The sequence below is a fragment of the Humulus lupulus genome, chromosome 6, assembly GCF_963169125.1.
Source record: "Humulus lupulus chromosome 6, drHumLupu1.1, whole genome shotgun sequence".
Taxonomy (NCBI): domain Eukaryota; kingdom Viridiplantae; phylum Streptophyta; class Magnoliopsida; order Rosales; family Cannabaceae; genus Humulus; species Humulus lupulus.
Genome location: NC_084798.1, coordinates 85,090,745 through 85,105,255, shown reverse-complemented (window position 1 = coordinate 85,105,255; position 14,511 = coordinate 85,090,745).

The window sequence follows — 14,511 nt, the reverse complement described above, 5'->3', positions numbered from 1 at the left end:
AATAAAAGGAAATATAATAAATATACTTATTACAAGATTGCATATCCCAAAGGAAGTAAATGAAAGTGTGCGGCCAGATTGGTCGCACCTAATCGCGAGATTTGACGAATCAATAATTGTCTTGTCGATAGTTGAACAATACTCATTCAATTAGCATTGCCACGTCCCTGCCACATGTAGGTCAATCCTGCCACGTCACCATGAGCTGTTTTTGGGTAAACATTTGCCCTCCAAGTTTATTTTACTGCGACCAGCATAAAGTAAACTTAGGCGACTGTCCTTTCGTATGCCCCATCAAATCTGTCAGAGCTGTCCATGCCTTCTCGAAAAAGGCAACTAATCATGTCTTTTTAGTTTCCCAAAAGTGGTCTGACGACTATTACACTTACCCATGCCTCAGAAAGTTACCCCTTATGATTACCTTGGTAACTGCTCCTCGATTAATATAAATAACCCCTCAGAATCATTTTTCACTTTTCATGTTTCACTTTATCCTCAAGAACACCGAAGAACAAGGCGTAAAAACCCAGAAACCCAGACGACCTTGACAATCCATGAAGCTCCTGCCCAGCTTACATAATATACGACCTTCTGCACATTTTCTTCCTCCCTTACCAAGATAGCACTTGCAGCATATTCTGTGACCGCCAAATAGATGAAAAAAGTTTCTTTTTCGACCGGCTTAGATAGAATCGGTGGCTGCGACATATGAGACTTTAAAGCTTGAAAAGCCTGCTCGTACTCCTTTGTCCACTCGAATTCCTTATTGCCTCTAAGTAGATTAAAAAATTGGACGCACTTGTCCATTGATTTGGAGATAAATCTACAGAGAGCAGCAATTCTCCCGGTTAAACTTTGAACATCTTTTATCTTTGTTGGCGATTTCATATCGATCAGGGCCTTGATCTTTTCAGGATTAGCTTCAATTCCTCGTGAGTTTACTATAAATCCCAAAAATTTCCCTGATCCAACTTCGAAGGAACACTTGAGGGGATTCAGTTTCATTTGATACTTGTTCAAGAGGTTTAAGCACTCTTGCAAGTCCCCTACGTGTTCTTTTGCCTTCTTTGACTTAACCAGCATGACATCAACATATACTTCCATGTTTGTACTGATCAGCTCCTTGAACATGTGATTGACTAGTCGCTGGTAAGTCGCAGTAGCGTTTTTCAAACCGAAGGGCATTACTTTATAACAGTAAAGCCTTGTATCGGCCCGAAAGATAGTGTGATCCTCATCAGGTGGGTGCATACTTATTTGATTGTACCCAGAGTATACATCCATAAATGACAGGAACTCGTGCCCTGAAGTGGCATCCACCAGCTGGTCGATTCTAGGGAGTGGGAAACAATCTTTAGGGCAGGCTTTATTAAGGTCTGTAAAATCCACGCATGTTCTCCATTTGCCATTCGGCTTTGGAACCAACACGGGATTAGAGACCCACGATGGATAAAATGCTACCCTGATGAATCCGTTCTCCTTTAGCTTCTCGACTTCTTCTTTCAGAGCCTTCGATCTGTCTTTGTCGAGGAGCCTTCTCTTTTGTTGCACTAGTGGAAAGCTTTTATCTATATTCAGGACATGGCTGATAACTGCTGGGTCAATCCCAACCATGTCTTTATGCGACTAGGCAAAGACTCCTTGGTTTTTCTTCAAAACTTCCACCATCTTTTGTTTTGCCGTTGTCTCTAAGTTTTTACCGACTTTCACAACCCTGGTCAGATCTGATTCATCAAGTTGGACCTCCTCGAGGTCCTCGATTGGTCCTACTTCTTCCTCAAAATCCCCAAAGCGAGGATCCAAATCCTTATCCTCACTTTGGGCAACACCCTATTTGGTGACGTGCTCACTTGATTGGGCTTGTATTTTGTTGGCTGTCTGCAACTCTTTTCTGGCGGCTTCCCTTAATCTTCCTCTCTTCGCCTTAGATATTGAGGATTTGTAGCATTCCCTCGCTTCTCGTTGGTTCCCTAATACACATCATATCCCTACGTCAGTTGGGAATTACATGGCAAGGTGCCAAACCGAGGTCACAGCTCGCAGGTCAACCAGAATAGGTCTTCCAATTATAGCATTGTATGCGGAAGGACAATCAACTACTATAAAAGTAGTGAGTAATGTCCTGTTCGCGGGCATAGTTCCAGCTGCAACTGGGAGCCTAATCGACCCTGTTGGTGCGAGCCCTTCGTCGGAAAAACCATAAATGGTTTGGTTGCACGACTCCAAGTCCTTCACGGACAACTTTATCCTTTCTAACGAAGATTTGTACAAGATATTGACTGAGCTCCCTGTGTCAACCAACACCCTCTTAACCATCATGTTGGCAATCTGGGCATCCACGACCAGCGGGTTCGAATGTGGGAATCAGACATGCTGAGGATCGTCTTCAGAGAAAGTTAGTAACTCTTCCTCTGTTTGAGCTTTATTAGGCGCTCGATCTTCCACACTCATCATCTCAACATCCTGGTCGTCGTGTAAGGTACGAGCATATTGCTCCCTTGCCTTCCCACTATCTCCTACAAGGTGTGGGCCACCACATATGGTGAGTAACGTACCTGCCACAGGAGCTGGCTGTAAAGGTGGCGAGCATTGGCGTACAGGCGCCTGCTTGTTGCCTCCTTGAGCCTCTCATTGAGAACCTCTTGTGGCTCACACGTATCTCTTTAGGTGTCCTTGTCTGATAAGGAACTCAATGTCGTCCTTCAACTGGATACACTCATTAGTGTCATGATCGTAGTCATTGTGAAAACGAAAATTTTTTGTTGTATCTCTCTTGGAGATATCCTTCCTTATAGGTGCTGGTCGCTTATACGGGACATTGGAGTTGGTCGCCTAGTAGACCTCTGCTCCACTCTCGACAAGGGCCGTATAGTTGGTGAATCTTGGCTCATACCTATGGCCTTTGGGGCATTTATTTTCAGACGTTGATGGCTCATTGTTCGCCCTTTTTCCACCGTTTTTACCATTCCCATTCCCGCTGCCTTTGCCGTTGCCATTGGGTTTATCCGACCCGTTGGCAGTTTTGGTGGGATCCTCCTTTGGTCCCTTGTATTTCGCAGGCGATTTTCCCTCGTTGGCAATCGCATCTTCGAGATTGATATACCGATCTGCTCGATCAAGAAATTCCTGGGTACTCCTCACCCCATTCTTTCTTAGGTTGTTCTAGAGGGGAGAATGGCGCCTTACTCCGGCAGTAAGGGCCATCATCTTTCCTTTGTCACCCATTGTTTTAGCTCCAGCAGCTGCTCGCATGAAACGTTGGATGTATTCCTTTAAGGATTCTCCCTCCTTCTGGCGTATCTCGACCGGCTGGTTGGCCTAAGTGGGGTGTACGCGACCAGCGTAAAATTGTCCGTAGAATTCCTTCATGAACATTTCCCACGATACTATACTAGCAGGAGGGAATTTAAAGAACCACTCCTGCGCAGTGTCAAATAGGGTGGCTGGGAAGATCCTGCAGTGGGCATCGTTCGATACCTTCTGGATGTCCATTTGTATCTCAAACTTGTTTACATGAGATACTGGGTCCCCATACCCATCGAATTTCGGTAGTACTGGCATCTTGAATTTGCTGGGGGTTTCTGCTACATCAATCCTCTGTACAGACGGAGTACCTCTCCTCCGATCATACTCGATGTGGGATGTTCAGTTTCCCACCAGCTGCTGGACAACCTGATTCAGTGCATCAATTTGGGCTTGTACAACGCATGGGATTGCTGGGGCGACTGGTGCCAGAGGAGCGTAATCATCGTGCTTCTCGCGCCTGTCATTGAGCATGTCCCTCAGGTCATCATATCTGCGCCTTTGCTCGTTAGTGCCTAACTGATCAAAGACGTTATGATGTCTAGGCTGCCCCCAGCGTTTTGGCTCGTAGGCCTATTTTCTCTTGGTGGGGGGTTCCTATCTCCACCTCTTCCTTCATGACCTCGACCAGCATTTCTCCTGCCAGAGTCGGCTTCATTATAATCATGGACATCTCTAAATTGGGACCGAATATAGCGCAACGGGCTGGTCACGTTGTTTCCTCCTCTAGCTGGCATCTCCCGAGCGTCAGGGGGAGGCCTGCGTTGGTCGGTGGGTCCCCATGCATTATTATGCCGTGGGGATCCCCTAACCGCAGAGCCTGACTCGGTGTGCCGTCTGTTAGCAAAAGGATGTTGCCCCCTGCTCGGTGGATTTAGATCATCGACCACTGGATGTCTAGGGCTTCGGGGAGGCTGCCCGACCCTATTCTACCTCTGGCGCTGGGGATTGCCTCGACCAGCTTGAGAGGGTGGCTGCTGCTTAGGATTGTGAATTGGGATATCCTGTTGAGCAGCAGGCAGTTACTCCAGTCTTTGAGGGCTTGCTGGATCAAGTGGAGGACTTGGATTTGGGGCCCGTTGCGGTGGTGCATTTGGTGGCTGATCCGGTTGAGAAGCCAGTGCAACTTGTCCCCGAGCCAATTGAATGGCTGCTTCTGAAGCGGCTGTGGCATCTCTCTGCCGACGGTCCATGTCTGCCCGCCGCTCATTCAGTTCCTGACGCTGACGCTCAATTTCCCTCTGCTGTAGCGCCAAGGTCTCCGCCGCATTCTCTTGATTGGCTCTCAGATTGGCCAACTTGTCCTGCAACACACTTAGTGTTATCCTCAGCATTTCAGAATCCATTTCCTCCTCCTCAAAATCCAAGTGTGGCTCATTTTTAGCCACATTTGGACGAGGAGGCTGAGTGGATGTAGCGCCAGAAGTCTGCCCAGTTCTCTTGGATGTCTTAGCCATTTGATCTTCTTGAAGTCTAGAATTAATCTCTCAATGAAAGCACCAAAATGTTGACCCTTGATTTTGCCAATGACATAGAGTCAAAATAAACGATAAAGAACAAGAGGGAAATAAGAAGAGAATCAAATGGAAAGAAAATGACACAGACGATTTATAATGGTTTGGCCCCAACTAGATGGTAATGACCTACGTCCACATAGTGTTCTTATTGATATTGAATTCCAATCTTGTGATCAATGAACTAGGGTTCACGAGTTTCACAAGCCTTGAGTGGATTACAATTTCGGTGGATAATCACACTGTGCTCTTTTCTCTGAATACAAAGATCAAAAGTTCCAAAGTCCCCACTTGAGCTCTTTCCATCTTATTTATAGGCTCAAGGGGGTTACATGGGCCGATGGGCCTTAATGACAATTAAGATTAGTGTATCAAGGTAATAAAAGGAAATATAATAAATATACTTATTACAAGATTGAGTATCCCAAAGGAAGTAAATGAAAGTGTGCGACCAGATTGGTCGCACCTAATCGTGAGATTTGATGAATCAATAATTTTCTGGTCGATAGTCCAACAATACTCATTCAATTAGCATTGCCACGTCCCTACCAAGTGTAGGTCAATCCTGCCATGTCACCATGAGCCATTTTTGGGTAAACAATAAGATAAACTTAGATACATTTAATCATCAATACTAATAATGAAAACACAATAGAATGATAAAATACAAGATTAGGTTTAGAGAGATACAACCTTTGTATTAAGCAACTTGAATCTTCAAACTTTGAGGAAATACTAAGGCTTATACACAATAATAATATTGTTGTCCCAAATCTCCATACCAAGCCTTTCCAATTGCTTGAAGTTTCAACTAAATAGAATGAGATTTGGGATTTAACAAGCCTGAAAACTCATGCAAGTCAAGCAAAGCTTGATGAGTTTCTTGGAGAAAGCTTTTTTCTGTGAGAGCTAGAGAGAGAGAGAGAGAGAGAGAGAGAGAGAGAGAGAGAGGTTAGAGAGAGAGTTGGTTAGTTTGATCAAGGCTTTTCAACTCTAATAACCCATATTTATAGTGTAGGTATCTTCATTTGTCTAACCAATAAAATTAGAGCATTTAAAACATATAATTTGGAGCATTTTATGTAAATTGTATGACCCTAAAAGTCCACCCAGGAAATGTGTCACTTGCATGCAGGCGATGTATCGCCTATCAGGCTATACATCGCCTACTAACAGGCGATGCAGGGCTTTTGAAGCCCTTCACATTTTGGTGATGCTACGCCACTTAGGTGGCGACGCATCACCACCCCCTCTGACTTTGGACCTCTTCAATGGTCCTAAAATTGATCCAAAGGCTACCAAACTTTTTGGGAATGTTTGGATACCTCATTGTATCACTTTAGACCCATAAAAGTCACTTTTATATGCTTTCTACACAATCTCATGTTTTCACTTCTCCTTAAGTGAAAACCGTTGAGTGTTTTGCACCTCAACGTGTAAACATCTTAATCATTATATTTAACCAATCTCAACATTTTGATGAGATTCATTTGGTGGGCATTGACAATCTATAAACATAAAGAAAAAAGAATCGTAAAAGTCTTAGAACACCGTGGTGGCATTGATTGAAGGGACATCAATGGTCAAGTCAATATATAGATCAATATAATAAAACAAAACAAAAGAAGCAAATAAATAAAACCTATCTTTGGCATAGAATGTTACAAATGGCTAATTTAGGTGGTCAAAATATATATTCGAGAGAGAGATTTTAATATCTAAGGGACAATAGATATAATAACTTAATATTATTCATCATTCGATGCCCGTATAGTGGCCTAAAACTGGATAATTATAGGCCCTTTGAGTGTCGTTACCTAGTGTAACATGTCGGCCTTGATGGCATGTTACAAGCTAGGATGGCGCTCGGTCAGATGTGCACGCGAGGGTGCAGGCTGGTGAGCATGCTGATGCCTAGTTTGTACGGCAGTGGCATTTTCGTAAATATCTTCAATATTGCCCGGAAATGGACGGGACTTGGTAGGTTCCATATTGAAGGGTTAATGAACGCAATGGTATGATCGGATTTGGGAGATTCGAAGAATTGGCGAGCTGGAAGCCAAATATGTCTCCCAAGCAAAAATCATATATGTTCCTGGTAGAAGGCTAAAAGCCCAGAAGGCTCTTTGTAGGGGGAGCACTTGGTGTCAGCTCTCCACCACCCCCTGGCGCAGGTGCGTCAAGTGAGATACTACTAGTTGGGAGGTCTAGTAGGGCGGGCATATGAGGACCACGAGGGGACTCATATGTCTTCATGAGTAGGAGTACTCATGGACATTACCGGGTCGCCCTGGTAGTGCGTCGAAGTGTGCTGCTAGAGGTTTAAGGGTATAGTTCCCTTGGCTTTCCAGGATGTCGCTTGCATGGAACATGGCCCAAACCTTCGAGAGATGTCGTGGCACATCATGGCCATGAATCTCTACACGAGATGGCAAGGGAAGTCATTCGTGGGACTTGTTAGCATGCAAGCATTGGAGGGTGCACTATGCTTGAGCAGGACAGAGGTCCAGTGTATGCTACTATTCTGGTAGCCAGTCTTGAGGGCCTGCCAACATGCATGATGGTATGGTGCCTTGAGGATTGGACAATGGACGTATCAAAGTCCTTGATCTGTGACGTGAGCTAATCGGATAGTATCGAATGGGGCATGATGAGAGGTGTTGGGACGTCAGCTTGGTGTTGGCTCTTGGCCACACTTGCTACCTTGACTTGCGAATGTCTGGGTGAGCATCGGTGTTGGGATTTGCCTTGCCATAGTGAGAACCTATGGACAGTGTGAGTGTCTTGGCTAGATAGCCTTGATGCATGACTGCACTCATAGATGCTTGAGAGCATGACTCAGTGAGAGTTGTTCGAGAGACGGAAGTGTGCAGAGGCACACGGTCGCGCGAAAAATGTGCCCATTGTTATTCGAATGGTTGGAAGGCTGACCTTGGCTAAGAGGAGTCAAGGTGGTCAAGGTGCCACACGGGCATTTCTGCTGTCAAAATGTCAGCCCGTGACACCTAGCATCCAGTGAGAGGGTTGGCATAGTGGTCTTTCTCCTATTCCAAAGAAAGATCAATTATCCGAGAATTATGATTGCCCAACAACAATCATCGAATTACATTATTTATCTTAATATATATATATTATGAATAATAACAATTCTATTTTGTTTTCATTTTTTGCCGCAATCAATCTATTCCTCCCTTCTCAACCACTTAAAATCTTATATTTTCATTTTTTCTCAACTATTTTTCTTTAGGAAAAATTACAAATTTTCTACTAAACTATTGTACTTATTTAGTTTTACTCTTATTTTTTTTCATGGTAAATACAGCCCTTGAATTATCATCTTTGTAAAATATAATCTTTTTATTATGTTTTACATATTTTTGTCAACATAATATTAATGTAGTTCATCATACTTTAGGTTACTTCCATCCTTTGTACCCTACTATAATTATAAATCTAGTTTATATCTATATAAATTATAATATTATGGACAAATAACAAATGAAAAAGTCAATCATCTATTGTAATGACTCGAAAAACAGCAATATTTTTGTAGTGGTCAACTCATTCTAAAAAGATTAACTTATTATAAAACGGTCGTTAAACTCGCAAAAATACATGCATACACATAATAAAAATGTTTACATCACAAAACCAAAGTTAAACATGTGTGAGTCTGAGATCTTAGTATTTTAAAAATAAAACACATTCTTTAAACGATGAAAAATAGAGTACTTGGCTGAATGACCTTCTTGACTTGCATGAAAACATAATACATAATTAAAAGACTTTGTTATTTGTGTTTTCTCCAAATGACACACATTAAAGGTGATGAAGGTTCCACATAAATTGATAAAGTTCCACGGAGCCTGATTAAACCTCCACGGGGGCTAAGCCCATTCTTCCCCATAGTTCATCACCACCAGAGGAGTAAAAGCATCACTCCCCGAGGACCCTGTCACAAGATGGTGCTCCAAGTCTCATTACAAGACCATCTCTTCCCTGATCATCTCCTCCGAGTCTACGAGAACCTTCCTCTAGACTAGGAGAACGGTAGCCAGATGTCAAGCATACTGACCCTGGACTACAGATAAATTTCTGACACCCACTATAAGTGGATCATGGTGTCGACTCTGTACAAGCGACAAAATGGATATCCCACAACGCTACTTGACATGGGAAAACATGCAACAACCACTCTGATAGACAGCTTGTTGCTCTTCATCTAAATTACATTAAAAGCCTATAACTTAATCCTCATGTCTGGTATCAACCAACATTAACTTATCCTTGATGGGACCTTTAAGTTGTTAATGTTGAAACTATTCCCTTATCAATGATTTGTTCTTACCCATTAAACTCTACACATGATGTATAAAAGTTTTGAGTTGGGTTGCCATCATTAGGGAATCTATTGGTCAAGGAGTTTTAGTCTCATCCCTCTATTTGTGGAACTCACCAAATCTCTCCCAAGAGGTTTGGTAAACGGATCTGCTAAGTTTTCACAAGATTTGACATATGAAATTGATATGACACTCTTATCAATCAACTCCCTCAAATAGTCATGTCTTAGACTTATATGTCTAGACTTCCTATTATATATCTTGTTGTAAGCTCTAATCAAAGTGGCTTGATTATCACAATGTATCAAAATCGTCGATACATCAACCGTGGTTTTCGGTATCTCCAACATGAAATCTCTTAGCCACTCGACCTCTTTGTTGGTTGTCGCTAGAGCTACAAACTCGGACTCCATGGTTAAGTGACATACACATGTTTGTTTCTTAGATCCCTAAGAAACGACACCCCCACCAAGGGTGAACACCCAACCGGTTGTGGAGAGATTATCTCCTACATTGGATATCCAACTTGCGTCGAAATATCCTTCAAGTATCTTAGGAAACTTAGAATATATGAGGCATAACTCTTTAATCATTTTAAGGTATCCAAATACTCTTTCAATGACCTTCCAAAGTAAGATACTTGGATTGCTAGTAAACCTACTTAGTTTACTAATCGCAAATGCAATGTTTGCCCTAATACAATGAGCGGCATACATCAAACTCCCAATTACACTTGCATACTCTAGTTGAGCCACCGCTCTCCCTTCATGATTTTCAAGATTTAGACTTGAATCGAAGGGTGTGTTTGCCTTTTTGATATTAAGATGACCAAACTTGTCAAGCATTTTCTCAACATAATGAGCTTGACCCAAGACATACCCATCCACATTTCTTCTAACTTTGATACCTAGAATGGTATCAACGTCTCCAAGGTCCTTTAACTTGAAGTTTTTAGATAGAAACCTCTTTGTTTCTATTATACCTTTCATTTCATTGTCATAGTCATCACAAGTCTTAGAGTATAAGCACTTATCCGTGCTATTGTGTCTAAACCCATCCGAAACAATGACTTCATCAAACTTCTCATGCCATTGTTTTGGTGCTTGTTTTAAAGCATATAATGATTTAACAAGCTTACACACCTTATGTTCATTTCCACTTAGAACAAACCCTTCTGGTTGTTCCATGTAAACCTCTTCATCGAGGTTACCATTTAGGAATGTCGTTTTGACATCTATTTGATGAACATATAGGTTGTGTATTGATGATAAGGCAAACAACATTCTTATTGATGTTATCCTTGCTACCGGTGCATAGGTATCAAAATAATCTACGCCCTCATTTTGTCTAAACCGTTTGGCCAACAATCTTGCCTTATAGGATTGAATGGTCCCATTTGTGTTGTATTTTCTTTGAAATACCTACATGCAACCTATTTGCTTTGATCCTTGTGGTAGATCAACAACCTCCCAAGTGTGGTTAGAAATAATTGAATCTATCTCATCATTTATTGCCTCTTTCCAAAAGTTAAAGTCCATTGAGGACATAACTTCTTGGAAAGTTTTAGGATCATCCTCCACTAGAAGTACCATATGATACTTCCAAGTGTCTCCCTCTACTAGGCAAAGAGTGCAACGCCCTGGTTAGCAAAGACCGTTACACTGTGTGTTTAAAATAGTGCTTAACTTGCTAAGCGAGTCATTTGGACTTAAATGTGTAGTTAAAGACTAAATCAAGGTTATGTATTAAAATTTTTGGTAAACGAAGTAATTATTTTTCATTAAAAATATTAAGTTTATGCACGGGATCCCAAAAAGTGTTTACAGCTTGATAAAAGACAAATAAAATACAAATTAGCCATCTTAAGTGGAAAAATAGAGTTCAACCCTACTTTCTCCCAAGTTATCCCGACCGTGGCAGTCGAGTACGCTGCATATGTACACATCGCCCTTGAAGCTCTCTAACTCATGGCTGGTCCAGCTTACCCTCGCCCTTACCCGCACCACATAGCACCCGTGAGCCAAGGTTCAACAAGAAAACTTAAATCAATAGATACAAATGAGCAACATTATACAATCAGTAAACTTAAATCGATAAGTTCAATAAGCAATATAACATAAGCAATAAGCTTAGCAGTAATAATCTGCTCAATCAAACACACAATCCAATCTCAACAATCAATACAGTTAGTTAAGTGTGATCGACACTTTTGTTTATTTAAGTGACATTCAGTCCTGGCGCCCTTAGGTCGAGTCCTCTGGTCTTATGGCCGACCTCGGCATGCTTAGGCCGGGCTGCGTTCTGCACGCTTACTGTCGGCCCCGACGCCCTTAGGCTGGACTTTCAGAATAGATATAGTCTCATATATATTGCACAACACGCAATCAGAGGCAAAATGTACAAGCATGCCTAACTGAATAATCATATTTATAACCATAGTCATATAAAATTACAGGGGTTCAAGCCCTGATTACAACCAGGGTGCAATTTTCTTAGCTCGAGTCCTAAGCTGAAGGTATAAAGCGATCCGACCACAATCCCTAATCCCGAGCCTTAGCAGTATAACCTAGTCACAACACAATAACGATAATCATCAAGACCTAATTAAAAGCTTTGAAATAGTATACTAGCCTCCGGGACCACGAATTGTACTAAACTAGGTAGTAGAATCCTTCTCGAGCCCTTAGGTTTGAGTTCCCGAGCATAAAAACCCTATTTGGCCAACATTCTTAATTTGAGCCGCGACACCTCCCAAGGCATTTCCCTGGAGAGGCGCCACCACAAACTACCCAGCACCGCGATGCTAAGGCGGTTTAGTGAACCCCCTAGGCCTCTGAGTTCATGTGGGCCGCAATACCCCAAGAACAACGTCACAGCGCGGCCCCACAAACTAAGAATCCCCAACACTTTTCCTAGGTTATCCTCGAGCTAAACTCACCAGAATTCAATTTAAACATGACTAAACCTAAAAATTAAGTCTAGAATTCACATTAACACAACATGGGCATCACATTTACCCCAAAAACCAATCATAAATCCTTCCCCAACTCAGCAACGAATACTAGCACCAAACATAGCCATCATCTAACTTAATCACAGAAATTCAAAGAGATGACAGGCTATAAAGCATACCTCATAAGTGATTTCAATTCTCTGATCTGAACCTCAAATAATCCTAGCTTCTTGCCTTCAATTTTCCTAAGCCAATTCCTCAAAATCTCAAAAGCTTCCCAAGGTTCACAAGAGAGAGAGAGAGAGAGAGAGAGAGAGAGAGAGAGAGAGAGAGAGAGAGAGAGAGAGAGAGAGAGAGAGATGAATGAGAGAGAGAGAGAGTGTGTGAGGATAGTGTTGGATTAGCTTATACAAGATCTTTATTTATTTTCATGTATATCTAATATTAAACAAATTAATTCAAGATAGCCTAAAACATGTTTCTAAAATTGAATTCAAAGAGAAACAAAGAATAGAATACTTACAGTATACGCAGCGGAATTAAAGAGTTCTTCCTTCAGTTTCTCTAACTCTTGTATCCTCTATGTCGCAGAGTATTATCAAGAAACAGAACCGATCTTCTATTTTCTTCACAATCTTCCAATGTATCCTTAGAACCACCTAGACTAGTGTGGGAAATTCTCAACACATGAGATAGATATAGAGAGAAGAAGAGAAAATAACAAAGAGCCTTAGAAAATGACTTGTGTTTAGAGAGAATCTAAAACTATCAGAAAATCTGACTTGTGACTTATGTTTTGACTTCTCTCTAAGCACTCATTTGATAGACTCAATTAGGCCATTTAATTTAATTAAAAATCAATAAAATAATAGCCATTTTGAAGCCCTAGGTCGAAATTATCATGGGCTATAGGCCCGTGAAATTTCCTATTTGATTATAAGCCCATTGGACTTAAAATCAAGGCCTGTATTATTTTCTATTGATTTAATTAATTAAATAATTATTTAAATCCTTTATCAAATTAATTATTTATAAATTTAACCTTGATTTAAATTTATTTATTAATTTAGATACCAATTTATCTTAATTAATAAATCTGCCATAATTTCTCTTTTTTCTTCTCAAAATTACACAACTCTGTGAAACTATCCAAAATTGACCTGGTCAACTTTGATAATTCTAATTGATAATTAAATCAATTAATTGAGACTATCTAGATGATTTTATCCAATGTACAATGAGGACCATGGGACTATGAAATCAAGCTCCAATAAGTTATCATAAATCTAACAAATAAATTTACTAACTTATTAATTCCTCGTGACTCCACTATAGATTCATAATTGTACTCTTGAATTCATAGAACGCTCTATAACAAATATAGATACGCTATTAATTATCCATTGTTACAACCATAATTGTCACTCATTCTTCTATAGACGGTCTACAATGAGATAGGACTAAAATACCATTTTGCCCCTCATTGTATTTTATCCTTAAAACACCTAGTTCCTTGTAAATGATATTTTAGTAAAATAATTTAATTACTGAAATGAGATCTCTATCATTTAACACCTTGAACCAAACGAAAAGGAAACCATCGTTTCACTTCTTCATTAAAAGCTATAGATGTTCACATCTATGATTAACACTCCCACTCAATTATACTACCGAGTTCCCAAGATGTAAGTATGGGCTAGTCCGTAGGGTAAGCTGGTAACGAACAAGTCAAAGAACTCAAATAATACAATCAGTTAGAATACTAACCACTCATAATTGAGATTGAATTGACCTATGGTCAAATATATGATATGACTAGAATAGATAATAACGTATGTTTACTTATCTTATCAATTGTCAATATCGGTCCAGTCCGATGTAACAAATACATCCAATCTTATCTACTCTGCTAATGTTCAGGAAAGAACATAACACTGTAATGTGTAAGTAGATCATATCGTAGATTGGCAAGTTAGTGTAAATCCTGTGCACTGACTAATCTTAGGACTAACTTATTTTTAACATATAATCATATTTATATTCCACTGTGATTACGTCACTATAAATAAGATTAGCTATATGCTCGAGATTTAATAGAAGTTTATATTAAACAAATAATCATGAAAATAAAACACGTGAGCAAAGTGATTAACCAAGTCAAAAAATGATTTCTATTCTTTTATTGATAATAAAATGAGATTACAAAGAATTTGGGTTTTAATTAGGGCATAAAACCCCAACAGATAGACTGAGTGTTCCCTTCTGCCTTTGCTTTCCCCAGCTTCTACTGAAGTCTAGAGCCCAAAGCTAAGTCTATCTCTTGACACAAAAGACCAAGAGTGCCCTTAAATCAAACCTTATCTTAATCGCTCCCAAGGGCGATACCGTCATTTTCCACATT